At 38.7% G+C, this 19,724-nt stretch overlaps 1 long non-coding RNA gene across 1 annotated transcript in view; it reads right to left on the minus strand.

The window, feature by feature from the left end:
* The window catches only part of LOC105097691 (uncharacterized), a 708,424-nt gene that overhangs the window by 224,583 nt on the left and 464,117 nt on the right, over positions 1-19,724 (minus strand). The window lies entirely within an intron of this gene.

Genomic DNA, 19,724 nt, shown 5'->3' on the forward strand with positions numbered 1-19,724 from the left:
ACGCCTAATTACCTCCCCCCCAGAAAAAGCTGGTGGAGTGGCACTGGTCCATGGGAGACGCCCTGAATAGCACAGCTATAACTGATCTGAAAGGATAACGTAGGCAGCCCTAGGGCCAATGATAAAGGTACACATGAATCTGTCTTGTCTCCAGAACTGAATGTTGCCATAGGTTTTTCTAGGAAGAGAGAATTTATTTCTATGTAGGTTTTGTTTGGGATAAGTGGGATTGTCTTCCATTATTCATTTAAAGTGAATGTTTAAAGATAAGCTACATTTAAAAACAAATAAAATGGGTGGGGGGAGGGTGTAGCTCAGTGGTAGAGCACTTGCCTAGCATGCATGAGGTCCTAGGTTCAATCCCCAGTACCTCCATCAAGATTAATAGATAAATAAACCTAATTACCTCCCCCCACCAAAAAAATTATAGAACAAACAAACAGAATGGGGAGAGCGGCCAAGATGGCGTAGCAGAAAGACCCTGAGCTCACCTCCTCTCACGAGCTCACCTCCTCTCACAAACGCACCAAAACCACAACTATCTGCAGAACTACCGATGAAAAAGACTGGAACCTACCAGAAAACACCTTCTACAGCTAACGACCTAAAGAAGGAACCACAAGGAGACACACAGGAGGCGCGGAATCACAACATACCCCCCGGGTGGGCGAACAAGAAACTAGACTAACTTACTGCAGAGGTTCTCCCACAGGAGCGAGAGTTTAGACCCCAGGTCAGGCTCCCCAGGCTGGGAATCCGGGACCAGGAAGACAAGCCCCAACAGCATTTGGCTTGAAGGCCTGTGGGGCTTCTTTACAGCAGCCCGACAGGACTGGGGGAAGAGAAACTTCACTCTTAAAAGCTCTCACAAAATCTCCCGCACACCAGGACCTGAGGCAAAACCAGTAATTTGATAGGAGCCTGAGCCAGACCTACCTGCTGGTCTTGGAGAGTCTCCTGGAGAGGTGGGGGGCAGTTGAGACTCCCCCTGGGGACACTAACTCTGGTGGCAGACATACTGGGGAGCATTCTGCCATGTGAACACTGCTGCTGCTGCTGGCGGCCGACATCTTGGCTGACTATCGCCGAGAACTGAAGCAATCCCAGCCCTGGCACCTGCGTTCTGCTAGGTGGTGCGAGGCCTAGGAGGTAACGCTGGCTCATTAGCACAAACACCTGGCCGCACTCAACACTCAACAGCCTGCAGGTGCCAGTGCTGATGATGCCTCAGGCCAGCCCCACCCATCAGCAGACCGGCTGCTTAAAGACTAAAGAGCTCACAGCCGCCCCTACACAAGTCCCTAGACACGGCCCTGCCCCCAAGAGGGCCAGACCCAGCCCCACCCACCAGCCAGCAGGCACCAGCCCTTCCTGCCGAGCAGTCTGCACAAGCCTCTAGACCAGCCTCACCACCAGGGGCAGACAGCAGAAGAAAGAAAACTACAACCCCACAACACAGGCCAGACCTACCCTGGGAGAAGCTGGGCCTGGCCACTAGCAGGCCAAAGCAACCTTTGGGACACCCCAGACCCCCTACCTGACTGTGTCAGGAACTGAGGCCCCCACCACCAACAATCTGAAATGACAACAATCTGGGATCCCTGGAACCCGGAGCCAGAATCCAGGAACCAGCTCTGCCTGTCAACAGTTTGGCACTAATCCCAGGACCTGGCTTCACCTGCCGGTGAGTGGGCAACAGCCCCAGGGTCTTCAGGATCCTGCCTCTGCCCGTCGGTGAGCCTGCACCAGCCTCGGGACCCTCCAGGATTCAGCAACCAGCCACCTGGTGACCAGGCCCCGATAAAGAGCAGCCAGCAGCATCCACACAAGACGGGGCCTGGCAGCCACCAGACCTGGAGCCAACCAAGCCTACCAGACCACCCGCAGTCAGCCTGCCACAGCAAAAGGACCCACACAGACCTCTTAGGGGAACCCCAAGAGCATAGAACTTGGGGATGAGAGGCGAGTGCACTGCACGAGGAATTATATTCAGTATCTTGTAATAACCTATAATGAAAAAGAACCTGAAAAAGAATACATATATGTGTCTAACTGAATCATTTGCTGAACACATGATTTTGGTAATATTTAAGGCTCTTTAAAAGGTAAATAAATTTTAAACAAAATAGTAAAATATGAGGTTTGTAACATGTAAAAGCAAAATAACTGACAACAATATCAGGCTGGAGGGAAGAAATAAGAGTATATCATTTTAGGATTCTTATACTATGCATGGAAATGTATAATATCATTTGCAAATAAACTGTGATAAGATCAAATATATACTGTGAATCCTAAAGCAACTACTAAAAAAAAAAAAAGAGTTGGAGCAAATAAGTCAACAATGTAAAGAGGATACATTTAAAATATATGCCAATTCAAACGAAGGCAGAAAAAAGAATAAAATTCGAATAACAAACAACACATACGAAAAATAACAAGAAGATTGATTTAAACATAACCATATCAATAATCACATTAAATGTAAGTGGTCTACATATCCAAATTAAAAGTGAAACCTTGTCAGATTTGGCAGACTCTATGTGCTACCTCAAACAAATGTATTTTAAATGTAAAGACACAAATTAGTTAAAAGTAAAAGGATAAAAAAGTATTTTACTAAAACTGAGAGAAAGCAGAAGTGCTTTTATTAACCTCAGATGAAGTACATTTCAGAACAGAGTACCAGATATAAAGATTATCAGAAAGTTGAAGGAATTGAGAGGCTAAGTTATCCAAAGACAATTCAGTAAAAAAAAAAAAAAAAAAAGGATCCATCCCAGAGCCTAAATGTTTAACCCCCACATTTTGTTCCCCATATTGTAAAGCATGAGAATAATATTGTTTACATTGTCTTCCAGATTCTATCTCATCCTACAGATAGCAACAGGAGTTTTTAGTCACTGATTTATCAAATGACCCTCTGTTATCTTTATCAGCACTGTGACTCAGAAGTGGATAACCTGTAGATAAACAGAATCAGAATTTTCAGAGCAGAGGGCAACAAGCCAGAGATTTTGATTAAAAAATTGAAGAGCCATGGCATAGAAATCACAGCACAGAACAGCACATGGTATATCCAGTTGTCATTTTGATGAAGTGATTTTTTTTTTTTTTCCCTTTGGGGATGGTCAGAGTTTAGGAGTCATCTCCAGTCAGCTGTCGGAAACTTCTTTCTGACAAAGAGTCTTTGGTGTGCAGAGAAGCAAATCATATTTTCCTTTCCATGCCACAGGATCTTCAGGACTGAGGATATATCACACAGTGTTTTATTTTCTTACTGTTACTTATTTTTCTTACTGTTACATATTTTAAGGTCTTAATAGGTGTACAGAAAGAGTATGGCTGGGAAGAATGCAAATAACAGTCGTCAAATAAAGTCTGAGTGATGACATGAATGTATTTCTCACCAGAGGTGGATGAAGCCCAGGGAAACAACCTTCCCACCTCCTCAGGTCATGTCAAGGTTTATTCCCATGTGGTAACGTGAACCCTATATAGTTGAAGCTTCATTTGACATATACAAATATACTCTGGATCCCTTGAAATAACAACTGTTTACCCTACATTCTTCTATCTTCATTAGGTCAACATTAAATAAGCATAAAGAACAATAACTGCTCTTTATTTCAAATGTCATTGACTCCCTATTTGTTTTTGAAGTAAATGTCATTTGGGAAAAAAAAAATGCACCAGTATTAAAACTGGATGTGAACGAGTTGCAAAATACTGCTTATTTCTTGCCTAAAGTTCTTGGGCTTGGTAAGAGTGATGCCCTGAAGACGCACCCCCATTGTCAGGCAGTGTGGGTTCAGCTCTGACACTTACTAGCTCTTCAGTATTGGCCTAACCCTGTTAATTCCCCAGAGCCTCAGTTTCTTTACTGTCTATTCTAATCTACCTCACTAAATTTTTGTGAGGTTGAAATAATATTTGTAATTTTAATAACAGTAAATGCAAAATCACCATATAATTACTGGCTCATGTTATTTTGCTCATGAAAACTATTTATATGCAAATTTTCTACATATTTTTCCATGGATCCTAATATTATGCTTACTGTCAATGGATTGCATTAATATCCTTCTATGATTTTATTCTCACATCGAGACCCTCCTAATGCTTTCAAGTCTGATTTTTAGAAAGAGTCAACTAAAAGTAAATGTGAATCCTTGCATATAGAGGTTTGGATTTTTTTTTTACTAGTGATCCACAATTAAAATATATAGTACTAGAAGATAGTCATTTTAGGAATCAGATAGATGAGGGCACAAAGAGAAAGCTCCATTAATGGGAAAGATAAATCAGAAATGTGAATTAACTGTTGTGTGTTGCAGGAAAAGGGTGTAAGTTTTATAGTTGTACAGAAGCAAATTCAAATTCCGACTCTGCTAACTTATACCTGTGGGAACAAAGGCAAGATACTTAACTGAATCTTTGTTATCTCAGTGGTTAAGTGAAGATAATAGAAATGCTTAGTACCCATTGAATATTCACTATGTACAAAGCACTATATTAAACATATATCATTTAATTTTCAGAAAAACACAATAAAGCAAGTTCTAACATGCCCATTGTATAGAGGGGGAAATTAAGGCTTTTAAAGTTTGGGTGACTTACCCAAAGTCACAAAGTTGATAGATGAGAGAGTTATTTTTATACCCAACTGTCTGGTTCTAATGGCTGTATATTTAATAACTATCTTAAAATAAAAGGGTCTCCCTACCTCTTTAAAATGATTATATATGTGTGTCTGTTATTGTTATACATGTCATTGGTAATTATATATTTATCATTATATTAATATTTATATGTAAATTATATATTTAATGTCTTTCATAGGCTAATAATAGCCATTAATAAATGGCTATTCTTGCTGTTGAACTCTTTTAAAAAGACATCATCAGATGGGATTAGCAGACACAAACTACAACATACGGAAAACATAAACAAGGCAAGGTCTAATGAACACAACAGGGAACTACATTCAATAGTTTATAATAGCCTATAACGGAACAGAAAAAATAAGAATATATATATATGTAAAACTGAATCACTATGCTGTACACCAGAAACTAACCCAACATTGTAAATCAATTATACTTCAATTTAAAAAAAAAAAAGAATAAAAGTTGGTTTTTAAAAAAAATCATAAAATATCTTAACAAATTTAATATTTATTATTTCGGATACTGAACTATAACTTTTTCCTTAATTTAACTTATTAAACTCAATGAAAAACATTTTGAAGCAAGTATAATTACCTATTAACAAATTAATTTTTTAAAAAGAGAGCCCAGGCGATTGAGTATTTCCTCTGGGTTACACAGCTACTAAGTAGGAAAGCTGGGATTCAAAAGTGGTCTTCCAGCTTGAATGCGCAGACCTTCTCACTATCTCACACTGGGGATTGAACTTTGCTCCACAGTTGATAAGTGTATTTTTGACAAACATTTTGCTATCAACCTATCAGGTTTTTTCTTCACCTTTTTAAAAAAAATAACTTTTTCCATCATTCTTTGAACATATACCAGGAGTATGATTAACACACACCAGGGAAGATGGAAGAATATCTTAGTTATCAGCAAACGTTTTTCTATAAATCCATGCACATTTTTAATTAGGGATATGACAACGCTTGATAGACATTCCAGTTTTCAAGTGTCTATTACTGAAGACATCCTGTAATCATAATTTTCTCACCTTATTATTGCATAAAAGGACATGTGTATAATACAGATGAAGCTGCCACAATCTCTGATTGCTAATGCAACATCAAAGTAAATTGGTGTGATCCTACGTAGATGAAGGGGAGAAAGGCAGGAATACTGTACATCACAATACATTTTGAGCTACTGAACTCATCTGAAAGTCAACGCTGTTTTGATTTGTGAAAGTAAACTGACTGAGACAAAGAATCAGGAACACAAAGAGACATCTGTCTTTCATTGTACATAACCGCAGGTTTGTCTGCATTGGTAAATATGCCAGCAAAAGTAAGAATTTTTGAAGTGGTTATAACCTGGGTTCAAATCTGATACCAATCCCTGTTTAACTGAGAAAGCATCCATCCTCATTAAATAACTTTCTTCACTCGGCTTTCCGAACACTACATACTCCTGGTTTCCCCCTACCTTGCCCGTCACTCTTCCACCTTTGCTCATCTCACTTCATATTCTCAACCACTAAGCAAAGCTCAGTTCTAAGTTTTCTTTTCTAACCTTATCTATGCTCATTACCTTATGGATTTTATCTAGTCTTGTATTAAATCCAATCTATAGACTAATGCCTCCCAAATTTAGTATTCTAATCCAAACTCCTTCTATGAGCTTCACCTTTAAATGTTTAACTGTTTTATCTGATATCTCCAACTGGATGTCCAATAACAGACATTTCAAAATTATTCTATTCCAAACTGAGTTATTCATTTTACCCCCACCATCCCACCCAAATCTGCTCCTTTCATAACCTTACCCAGCTTGGTTCATGGGAATGCCATTCTTCCAGCTCCTAAGGCGTAAAGCCAGGCTCCTAAAACCTTTGGATTCATTCCTGATTTTCAACCAACCAGCAAATCCTATTGTCTCTACTTTTCAATATATTCAGAAAACTCATCACTGACACTACCACTCTGGTCCAAATCAACAACACCTCTTGCCTGAATCACTGCAATAGCTACATAATTGTTCCCATCTTTAGCTGCCGTACAGTCTCTTAACAGGAGGTAACCCCTTATTTACACAGCAGTCTGACGACCATTTAAAATGCATGTCAGAACATATTCCTAAACCTTGCATAACTACTGTTTCACTCAGAGGGAAAGCCGAAATCCATCCAGTGCCTCACAAGACCCTACATGATTTAGCTACTCATTACCTCTCTGACACTATCTCTTCCCCTTTTCTCCATCACTCTACTCCAGCAGCACTGACATCCTTGCTACGTCTTGATACCTAAGGGTTTTATGTTCATTCTTTCCCCTGCCGGGAATATTATTCTCCAAAATATTTAACATCCATGTATCAATTTTACTCTTCATCTCATTCAGGTCTTAAATCAAATATCACTCTTTCTTTGAGCACTTTCCTGCCCCCTTTTCCTAGATTACATTCCTTTATAACATTGATCACTATCTTTGTCTCTGTCTATCTATCTACCTACCTACCTACCTACTTACCTACTAATTATTTGTTTTCATGAAGGCAGGGATTTCTTTTTGTCTGTTTTGTTTATCTACTGAATTTCCAGTACCTAGAAGAGCCTGGCACCTGATAGACTCTAAATGGATATTTGTTTAATGACTCAGTAAATAAATGAATGGACCAGTTTTAGTAAAGTTAAAATGCCATAGAGTATTAAAGTAATAGTGATACAGCAAAATAATAATCTTACAAAATTACTTAGTATAAACTATCAATGTCACAGTACAGAATAGGGATTTTAAGTCAATACAAAGCTTGTGACATATGCAAAACAGAACTGTGTCACTGCCCAGTTGGGCAACAAAAGACTCATATCACTCTGGCTGTCTTTTCATTACTGTCTCTCACAGTACCAGCGGTAAGCCAGATGGCTTTACACAGTGGCTGGACACAGCATTAAATAGTATTGAATCACATCATGAGAAATTTTTATGTCCTTTTTATTATATCATTCTTCCTTTTACAAATCTTGCTTAACTAAAAGAGTGAGGACTTCTGACTCAGAATTTTAAGGAAGTAACCACATTTACATACAGAATTCAATAATGTTTTGGTTTTATTACACCTGCCTAGTACATATTTTCTCTTCAGAGCAAACAATACTGCCTTCCACTCCTATTCATGGCATAAAGTCCTCCTTTAACATACATTTATTTAGAGATCTTGTCAAAATGGTAGAATAATAGGACCTTAAGTTTACCTCCTCTGAAGAACAAAACAAAGCCAAAACTGACTGCTGAACCACCACTGACAAAAGACCAGAACCTACCAAAAAAGCTCTCCTACAACTGGAGATATAATGAGGGAGCCACAGCGGAATGGTAGGAGGGTCACACTCATGATATAATCAGGTCCCACACCCTCCAGGTAGGTGACCCACAAGCTGGAGAATAAATATATTGCAGAGATTCACCCAGAGGAGTCAGAGTTCAGGCCCTACATCAGGCTTCCCAGCCCAGGGGTCCTGTATTGGGAGAAGGAGCCCCCAGAGCATTTGGCTTTGAAGGCCAGGGGGGCTTAACTGTAGGGCTCTACAAAACTGGGAGCAACAGAGATTTCACTCTTAAAGAGTGAACACAGAATCTCATGTGCACCAGGACCACAAGCAGAAGTACTGATTTCACAGGCGCCTGGGCCAGACCTGCTTGCTGGTCTTGGAGGGTCTCCTGGGGAGGTAAGGGATGGCTATGCTCACTCTGGGGGCATAAAAGCTGGTGTTAGACATTCGGGGAGTATTCACATGCATGAACTTTTCTGGAGGCTGATAACTTGCTTGGCTCATTAGCATAAGACCTGGCCCCACCCAACAGCCTGGAGGTTCTAGTGCTGGGACAACTCAAGGCAAACAACTAATTGGTTGGGAACACAGCCCCACTCCTCATACTTTCTGAGTCCACAGCTGCCTCTAGACATGTCCCTAGACACAGCTCTGCCCACCAGGGGCCAGGGCCCAGCTCCATCCACCAGCAGGCAGGCTCTGGCATATCCCTCCAGGAAACCTACACAAGCCTCGAAACCAGCCTCACCCACCAGGGGGCAGATACCAGAAGCAAGAAAACAATGACTCCACAGCTGTGGAACAAGTCCACAAATGATGGCCAGACTCTACTATGGCACCAGCTGGCCTCTGGTTCTTACTGAAATGGGTATGCACTGCTGGGATGCACATAACATCTCCTATAGAGGGCACTTCTCCAAGGTTGAGAAACATAACTAACTAGCACATACATAAAGATACAAATAGAAATTTAGAAAAATGCAGCAGCCAAGGGATATGTTCCAGGCAAAGGAACAAGATAAAATCCCAAAAGAACTAAGTGAGGTAGACATAGACAATCTACCCAAGAAAGAGTTTAAAGTAATGATCGTGAAGATAATCAGAGAACTCGGGAGAACAGGTGGACAGAATAAGAAGTTAGAAACTTTTAACAAAGAGTTATAAAGAATCAACAAACAGAGCTGAAGACTACAATAACTGAAACAAACAAAAAAACACACTAAAAGGAATCAGTAGTAGACTAAATGAGGCAGAAGAATGGATCAGTGAGCTAGAAGACAGAGTAGTGGAAATCACTACTTCAGAACAGAAAAAAGAATGAAAAGAAGTAAGGACAGTTTAAGATATCTCTGGTACAATATGAAGCACATTAACATTTGTAGTACAGGGGTGCCAGAAGGAGAGAAAGGGCCAAAAGAAATAATAGCTGAAAATGTCCCTAGCTTGGGAAAGGAAACAGTCACCCAAGTCCAGACAGCACTGAGAGTCCCATACAGGCTTAACCCTAAGAGGAGCACAGCTAGCCATGTTACACTTAAAAAGACAAAAATTAAAGATAAAGAGAGAATATTAAAAGCAGCAGGGGAAAAGCAACAAGTAACATACAAGGGAATTTCCATAAGACTCTCAGCTAATTTTGCAGTAGGAACTCTAGGCCAGTAGGAAGGGGCACGATACATTTAAAGCGATAAAAGGGGAAAATCTACAACCAAGAATACACTACCCAGGAAGGCTCTTGTTCAGATTTCATGGAGAAATCAAAGGATTTACAGACAAGCAAAAACTAAGAGAATTCAGCCACCAAACCAACTTTACAACAAATGCCAAAGGAACTTCTCTTTTGGAAAGGAAAGGCCACAACTAGAAAAAAGAAAACTATAAAATGGAAAAACTCACCGGTAAAGGCAAACATACAATAAAGGCAGCAAATAACCCACACACAAACTTGGAGGATGGTTAAAAAACAAAAGTAGTTTAAATCATCTGCATCCAAAACAAGCAGTTAAGGAGTACACAAAAAGTTAAACATAGAACATGGTATCAAAAACAGTAATTATGAGGGAGAAGAGGACAACTGCAGGGTATTTTAAATGCATTTGAAATTAAGAGATCAGCAACTTAAAGCAATCATGTATACATAAACAGACTGCTATGCCAAAATCTCATGGTAACTGCAAACCAAAAATCTACAAGAGATATTCACACACAAAAGAAAAAGAAACCCAAATATAACATTAAAGATAGTCACCAAATCACAAGAGAAGAGAACAAAAGAAGGGGGAAAAACCTTCAAAAATCCAAAACAATGACAGTAAGAACATACACATCAAAAATTAACTTAGAAAATGTAAACCAACTAAATGCTTCAACCAAAAGACAGATGAACAGATACAAAAGCAAAACCCTATGTTTGCTACCAACAAAAGACTCATTTCAGATCTAGAGACACATACAGACTCAAAGTGAGAGTGTGGAAAAAGGTATTCCACATAAATGGAAATTTTTTAAAAAGCCAGAGCAGCAATACTCATATCAGACAAAATAGACTTTAAAATAAAGACTGTTACAAGAGACAAAGAAGGACACCGCAAAATGATCAAGGCATCAATCCAAGAAGAAGATGTAACAATTATAAATATATATGCACCCGACATAGGAGCACCTCAATATATAAAGCAAATGCTAACAGACGTAAGGGAGAAACTGACAGTAGCACAATACTAGGGGGACTTTAATACCCTACTCACATCAAAGGACAGACCATCCAGAGAGAAAATCAATAAGGAAACATAGGACTCAGATGATGGATTAGACCAGACGGATATAATGGATATTTATAGAATTCCAATATTCCATCTGAAAGCAGCAGAATACACATTCTTTTCAAATGCACATAAAACATTCTCCAGAACACAACACGTGCCAGGCCACAAAACAAGCCATGGTAAATTTAAGAAAACTGAAATCATATCAAGCATGTTTTCCAACCACAACACTATGAGATTAGAAATCAACCATAAAAAAAAAAAAAAACCTGCAAAAAACATAAATATAAATATGTGGAGACTAAACAACATGTTACTAAGAAGCCAATGGATCACTTAAGAAATCTAAAAGGAAATTAAAAAAAAAAATACCCGGAAACAAATGAAAACAAAAACATGATGATCTAAAACTTAGGGATGCAGCAAAAGCAGTTCTAAGACAGAAGTTTTAGTGATACAAGTTTACCTCGGGAAATAAAAAATCTTAAGGAAACAACCTAACCTTACACCTAAAGCAATGAGAGAAAGAAGAACAAACCAACGTTAGTAGAGGGAAAGAATTTATAAAGATGAGTGCAGAAATAAATGAAACAGAGACTAAAAAAAAACAGAAAAAAAATCAATGAAACTATAAGCTGATTCTTCGAAAAATTAAACAAAACCATAGAAAACAAACTTCTAGTTACCAAAGGGGAAAGGGGAGGGAGAAGGGATAAATTAAGATTGGGGATTAACATATTTAAAATAAATAACCAACAAGGGCTTACTATACAGCACAGGGAACTACAGTCAGTATCTTGGAATAATCTATAACGGAAAAGAATCTGAAAAAGGATAGATTTATATATGTATATGTGTGTGTAACTGAATCATTTTGCTGTATACCTGAAACATTGTAAATCAACTATGCTTCAATTTAAAAAACACATCTAATAAACCAGAAAATTGATTTAATGAGAAATACTAAGTAATCAATAAGCTTTTGGCATGTAAATATGGCAAGAATAAATAAGGTCACAAAAGAATAAGTGTATATTCAAAAACTTCAACTGGATAAGCAAACGACTTCAGTCCGAGACAGTGGCGATGCTTTATCCACGCCAGACTGGAACATTTGCAGAATGCTACTGTTTGGGCCTACCATAAAACTTAGGAAAACATGACAGACTGACATAAAATAAAACCTCTTTAACCTCTCCATCAATCCCCGAGGCACAGCGAGTGGTCTTTTGAGTTAGTTAATACAGACATCTAATTAATGAGGCTTGATACTTGAACATCTGCATTTTGCTCCCCATTTATTTTCCTTCTCCAATTAAAAAAAAAAAAAACCCTTCTGAATAGTCAAATTATATATAACAGGGCCAATTAGTAGAGAAGGAGCCTTAACATCTTTAGAGATGTGAGAAGACATGGTTGGTTTAAGATTAAACCTAATTTTCTTCCTTCATTTGTTCTCATTTCTCTTTGTCCCCTTAAAGTTTAAATACAGTACCCATAAATTTCAGATTTAAACAAAGGAAAAAGCCAAGGTAAAGTTATGACTAAGATAACAGCACTGTGTTTTACAGACCATTTACTTGATGCCAGCCCTGTCCTTACTGGGGTGGTCAGGAAGCTTGAACAAAATTTTCAGGAATTAAACACACTTCCAGATGTCTCCTCTGCCAAGCTCCCCTTGGAGACGGATGGTTGTCACTGCCTCCCATTTTTCAATATGATCATGCTTTCTATAATCCTTTTCTGATACCATTTCTCCTTTCTGAAACTGCCACCTCCATCGTTCTCCACCAATTTGTGCTTCAAATCCCACATAAAATCCCAGCTCCTCATGAAGTCGTCTTCTTCTAGCCACCATTAGCCTCTTATTGAGCTCTCTTTAATATCGTTTAGCAATCACAAAATTCGAATTTGGTTATTAACAGGCTATTTCCTATTGTACAAAATTAGCAATTTGTTATATACAGTCTTGCTCTCAACCATCATTTCATATATCTAATATGCCTTTTAATGACTGTAAGTTATATTATGCTATCTTTGCCCTTACAGAGCTTAGTGTATATATATTCTGTCTACCTAGAAAGTTCATGATTTTGTAAGCCATGTGGGACAGGAAATCTCAATAACCTACATGCCCTAGTTATATAAGAGAATGCCTGCATGTGTTTTTGAAATTCCTCTCTTTGCTGATGAAATGCTTACATTTAATAAATATCCAGCTGTGACAGCTAAAATTAATACATCTTTCTGTAACATTAAGTAGAATGCTCTGTAAGCCTGCAATGGATTAGAATGCAGTATTTGCCAATTTCAGAACCTCTAGGTAAACAAAGCACTTTTTAACACAATTGATGGATGCATCAGTGTCCCAAACATCATAGGCTTTATCCTCCTAAATCTATGAGTATTGCATAAATATGATCATAATTACCAAAGTTACCACTTACTGATATGTTTACTGGATTCCAGACACTTCAGATTTTCACATGTTGTATCATCCTCCTGACAACTTTACCAGATAGGTACAACTGTTACCCTGATTTTACAAGTGAGGATGCTAAGACCGACACAACACATAGAAGACCCAGAAATAAACCTCAGTCTGGTTCATTCCAAAGTTCACGCATTAAAGAATTAAGACCTTAGTCGATTAAAAACAACAATGAAGTAATCTCAGTGAATGAATGTAATTCAGAATCACCTATCATGTTCAAATCAGTTTCCACCCTACCTTAAGCAAGACTAGCCCTACACACAGCTTCTTATCACCAGGAAGCTATCAATAACAGGGACAGCCTCCTCCTCCCCCTTGTCCTGCTCTCTGTTTTGAATATGCTTGCTCTTCCTTGAAAGATCCTATTTCAGTTCTCTTGTCTAGTACTTGATTTGCTATAGCATTTCTTGATCCCATCTTCATCCTTCTTGGCTAGTTATCAACTGTATCTTAGTACCATTCCTTACTGACATATCTCAGGAACATTCCTACTAAGTACAGATCAGTGCCTCCATATTTACACTAGCCATCATAACCCCTCAGCCCGCCATTTTTCCATAGGGAGACGCCTACTCATTACCAGCCCAACAGGCAATCACCAAGTTTCTTCTATATATAAATCATAGTCCCAGCAACAGTGAAAGCCACAGGACTTCATGCTAGAGGTCCTATCATCATGGAATCCACACTATGTATTTGGATTTATGAAGGAGTGTTAGTTTCCTATTACAGTTGTAACAAATTATTACAAATTTAGCAGCTGAAAACAACATTAGCTTATTATCTTACAATTCTGCAGAAGTCTAATACTAAATTCAAGACATAGTTAGGGCTGCATTCCTTTCTAGGGGCTAATCCATTTCCTTGCCTATTCCAGCTCCCAAAGGCTGCCCACATTCCTTGGTTCATGATCCCTTTCTTCCATTTTCAAAGTTATCAGCATTGCATCTCTCTATGCCTTTCTTCTATAGTCACATCTCTCTATGCCTCTCCCCTTCTGTATCTGTCTTTCACTTATGTACCTTTGTGATTATACTGGGATCTCCCGGATAATCTGAGATAATCTCCTTAGTTTAAGGTCAGCTGATTGGCAATCTTAATTCCATCTGCAACCTCAATTCTGCTTTGCCGAGTAACCAAGGATACACATTGGTTCTAGGAATCAGGACAAAGACATTTTTTAGGGGGTGGCTCTATCCTGCTCATCAGGAAGGGAAGGGGGAACAGCATCTAAGAAAATGGGATATATGAGAAGAAAAGTCCAGAAAAAAGGAAAACACAGATTATGTCCAGGGAACAGTTTTGGAAAGAAATCCCACCTTATGTTTCATTAAGACATCTTGCAGATAGTACAGAATAACTTACAAGATCGCAAGAGTAGTTTTTTGTATGGTAGACTCAATTTATTTTTGCAACTAAGTTATAAAATGTTCATAAATAAATAACTATGACAGAGAAGGGAAAGGAGAAGGAAGGAGAAGGAATGAACACACGAGGTAAGTCTCAAATGCTGTTGAAGTCAACAGATTTACTTCAGCCTAAACTCTCAGTCCTGACCTTTCACCTGTAGTTTCAACACACTAGTTCAACACTTAAAAGTTGAGCTGTCTTCAACCAATAGTCAAGGTGTGTGCGTGTGTGAGGTGGAGGGGCGGGTGCTGCCTAGGGAGATGCCAGCTTCAGCCCTCTTGATGCCCAGGAAGGGAACACTTATTTTAAGCCCAGCTAAGGGCGTTTGGCTGGAGTCAAGACATAGAGCGTGAGGCTCTAAGATGAAGACTATGGAGTCATACTTGTCATGGGCCATATGTTCGTTGAGCACTTTCTCGGTGAGAGATTATATAATCACTATCAGATAGCGCTAAGCAGCTTTAAGGACTCACTTCCCACTGTTTAGAAGAGAAAGAAGAGAGAAAGAACTCTTCGGTATTACTAAGAGTTTAATTTTCTTTTTTTTTTTTTCCTCTCTCTTTGAACTAAAATCACCTAAATTCTCATCAAACCTGAAGAGTCACGCAAGCGTTATCTCTTCAAGGTAATTTTCCAAACTCTATTTTTAGGTATATTGTCTATATCTTACTGTTTAGCATTTAATTGTACATCAATAGCTGTTATCCTGTAATTGTTTTGCAAGCTCAACATCTTCCCAATTCAATTACACACTTTTAAGACCATTTAAAAAAAAAGTTTTCACGTTTCTAGACATACAGATTAGTACATAATGAACATAAGTGAAATACAACTGAAAGGTCCAGGCCAAAAATACTTCCCTTCAGTCAAATTATATTACAAATACAATTGTCATCCCGATGTGTCTGAACTGTTTTGTTTGTTTTTTTTCTTTTTGGTCACTGCAACTACTGCAGGTACTTATGATCATATATATTATGCTCACGTATGTTTAAGTTTCCCATAATAATAGCAATAAAAAAGAAAACAAATAACACTGCCATTTGTTACATAATTATTATGTGCCAGAAACCATTAATTTCAAGCATTGTACAGGCATTATCTCACTGTATCTTCATCAAAAGCCTAGATGATAGATTGTGAAAATTAAATGAAGGCATTTAAATAAAGTCTTAAACACAGAATCTTACTAATGATCAGTGAAGGGCAGCAGAGTGTACAACCCCAAAACGTGACTGCAGGGATTCAGGGCATGGTATCCCAAAATACAGCACTTTGGTATATTGATTATTTCGAGCTATAAGCACTAGAAATTCAACATCGAATGCGGGAAGAGGCTTTCTGTGAACTACCCTTATCTGCCTAAAGACATGTCCTCTAAAAGGAACTCAACTGTCACAGATCCCTCCCCTAGAGTTTCATCAACCAAGAAAGATTGACTCACCACAGGAGCAGAGACTAGAAACTGACATCACATCCACACAAGCTCTATTTCACACTGTCGTACCTCCCATCTATTCTTCTAAGGTCTCTTCAATTTTCCTAAAAATGATTTACTCCTCTCTAAAAGGCCTATATTTCCCCTCCCTTTTCCCTATTAAGATTCTATTTAATCCTGAATTCTAAGCCATCTCAAGGAGTTACTTATTTTTCCCTGGGTAGCTCCCCTGTGTACATGAGGTATGCATGTTAATAAACTTGTTTTGTTTTTCTCTTATTAACCCGTTTTTTATGACAGGGGGTCTCAGTTAAGAACTCAGAAGAGCAGAGAAAAATCAGCTTTTCCTCCCTTACAATCAGCTTTCAAAAACTGTCAGCTACTTTTAAACGTTTATATTATCTCTTTCACTAAAACAACTGGAATTCAATAATTTCAGCAGCCCATTTTTTGGTATTTAATAAAAATTAATAATCCTTCAATCACTCAGAAGACATCAACAACAGCATAATTATGTTATTCTGACCTAGGGTGGCACATTTTCTTGCCCTTGGATTCTTCCCAGGAGGCATAAGCATTTGTGACATTTACCAGTGGGAGTAGACAGCTTGCTTAATTTTGTTCCTACAGCATCAAAACTATTACATAACTAAAAATTTTAAGCGAAAGGCCTTGGGTGACTGAATTATAATGACCAGACATTTCAAAGTATCCACCAAAGCAATCTGAGCTCTCAGAATAGCTGGAAGCATTAATGAAATGGCCTCCCTGGGGAGAGGAATTCAGAAAGAGTGTGAAAATAAAGCATCCAATTTGCAGGAGTCCAGAACATTAGAGAAAGATGTTACTCTTTGGTTTGGAGGATGGAACAACTGGGTGGTAGGAAGCTACCAACATACCTCAAGTGAGCGCGTGTCAGAGAGACCTACTTTAGAGTTCTAGAAGGGTGCGTGACGCATGCAAAACCTGAGGCAAACAGCAAATGAGTTTGAGTGTCTGACAAAAACTCTACATACTGTAGCAAAACTTGAAAGAAAATAGGCGGTTCTTTAATTTTTGGAATTAAGGACAGTAATTGCCATCATCAAAGCAAGCTGTGGAACGGAGCTTGGGGTGCTGTTCTTCAAAGTGCTTCTCTGTTTCTCAGGAATTAGCACTGCCCTTCAGCCAACGTCCCCATAAAAGCCCCACCTGCTATTTCAGGGTAAACTTAAAATATTAATGATGCTGAAGAGCAATATTGCCTTTGGAAAGTCATCTATCATCTGCACCAGACTTTACTGTCCAGGGAATTGAGATACCTCAATACTGAAACAGGAATCAGTGGAGGAGGGAGGGAAGATGTTCTACTCCTTTCCAATCCATGTTTTCATGAAAGGTGAACCGTCAAACTCTTCTCCAGCCCAGCTTCTGTTAAGATTCCTCAGGCTTCTCCCTGAAAGGTTTAATACTAGCTTCTCCAATAGATTGAGAAGTGATCTTGACAAGCTGCAAAATGCAAAATCATACCCTTTGAAACTTACTATTTGTCTAAATTGCATGACTTAGTATGACAGGAATAGTTATTATTTTTGATATTCTGCAACTGGAGATTACAACTAATATTAATAACAAATGTATTCCTTAAAATATTGTATTTTCTTGCATGCTTTAAAAACTGGTAAATATTTATCTGAATTATATTTTTATAATAAAAAATTGTTGTTATCTCTGGAAATTAACTTAGTAGTTTCAAAAGGTGGAAACAGTTAAATAAGAAAGTCAACAGAAAGATGTGGTATATTTATACAATGGAATACTATTCAGCCATAAAAACCAACAACATAATGCCATTTGCAGCAACATGGATGCTCCTGGAGAATGTCATTCTAAGTGAAGTAAGCCAGAAAGAGAAAGAAAAATACCATGTGAGACTGCTCATATGTGGAATCTAAAAAACAAAAACAAAAACAAAAAAACAAAGCATAAATACAAAACAGAAATAGACTCATAGACATAGAATACAAACTTGTGGTTGCCAAGGGGGCGGAGGGTGGGAAGGGATAGACAGGATTTCAAAATTGTAGAATAGATAAACAAGATTATATTGTATAGCACAGGGAAATATATACAAGATCTTACAGTAGCTCACAAAGAAAAAGCTGTGACAGTGAATATGTGTATGTTCATGTATAACTGAAAAATTGTGCTCTACACTGGAATTTGACACAACATTGTAAAATTATTATAAATCAATAAAAAATGTTAAAAAAAAAAAGTCAACAGAAGTAATCTAAGCTGCACAGGTGCTACAGAGGTGGAATATTAAGTGGAGAGAAATTCCTAGTGAAGCAAGAACCATAAGGCTCTTGGTTTCACCGTGTCAATAGTCATAGTTAAATAAAGCTGTGGCTAATGACCACATTGAGACAAGGAGATTAAAGTTCTACAAAGTAGCTCTGGGAGTCTTTTCTTTCTTTCTTTTTTTCCCCAAATGTTGACAAGAGAGATGAATGAGCTACCAAGTCCTGCCGATTGAATCAGTCATCTTTTCAGTTTATCTCCAGAAGATTAAATGTAGTTCCAGGAAGTTAATCACTTTATGCAATCTACACATCTACACGTTGCCAAAAACGTTTGATCAGCGTAGTTTCATGATGAATTTGGAAAAGACTAAACTAACGTCCTTTCCTGCCGATTACTGAACTTTGACTTACTTAAAACAAGCACTTAACCAGACATATGTGCCACTGTAATCAACTTAATGACCACATCATTTCCTGAGAGGACAAATATCTCATCAGTAAGAACTAGACAGAGATTGTAAGCACCATGAGCAAGTATGGGATTCCCTTACAGTTGTGTTTCTGGCACTCTTAAAAACAGAAAGTGTTCCTCGTATCTCATGCCTTTTAAATTAACACCCATTCCATGCAACAGCTTGCTAAACAAGTCTAGAAGCCAGAAGTTACTCACCAGTTCACCATCTGCGGTCACCATTCCTTTTCCTGTAATTGCAGAGTTCAGTACTGCCGTCCCAGATACGTGCAACTTGTTTTGAAAACTCACAAGTATACTCTCGAACTCTAGCCCCTGTACTCTGTGAAAGTACTTATCTTCAGGCTCCGTGAACTTGAAATCACCGTAAGAAACACTTGGTGAGGAGGTCATTGAGAGGATGTGACCACTGGCTGACTCTGAAGCTGGATCCAGGCATTTGGAGGCTCCTCCCCTCCTCCTCGCCTCCCCTGTCCTTGGAATCTGTGTTCTGCCTCCATTCTGACGCTAGGAGCTGTTTCAAGGACATATCCTTGAGAGAGTACGTTGTTGAGACCACCTGGATAGTGCAGGTGACTGAACTCCATTGAGGCCTCCACATAAACTTTTCAGATTCTAGAGGCGGGTGTGGAGATTTCCTTGTCTTGCGTTGCAGCTGCCCGAGACAAGCGCCATATGTCAGTTTCCTTGCTTATTAAATCTGCTGTAAACACAGAACTGCCCCCAAACTGGCCCCATCCTGGTTCTAACAAGACACTGAGCTGTTTTTCAGAGACAGCAGAACAAAACCGCGAGTACTGCAGCCGAAGCATGTGCAGAGGAGAGAAATTTGACCTCAACACCTGGAACCAAACCTTCTTCTCCCCGAGAACCAAAGGAC

This window comes from Camelus dromedarius, chromosome 27 (assembly GCF_036321535.1).
Source record: "Camelus dromedarius isolate mCamDro1 chromosome 27, mCamDro1.pat, whole genome shotgun sequence".
NCBI classification, from domain to species: domain Eukaryota; kingdom Metazoa; phylum Chordata; class Mammalia; order Artiodactyla; family Camelidae; genus Camelus; species Camelus dromedarius.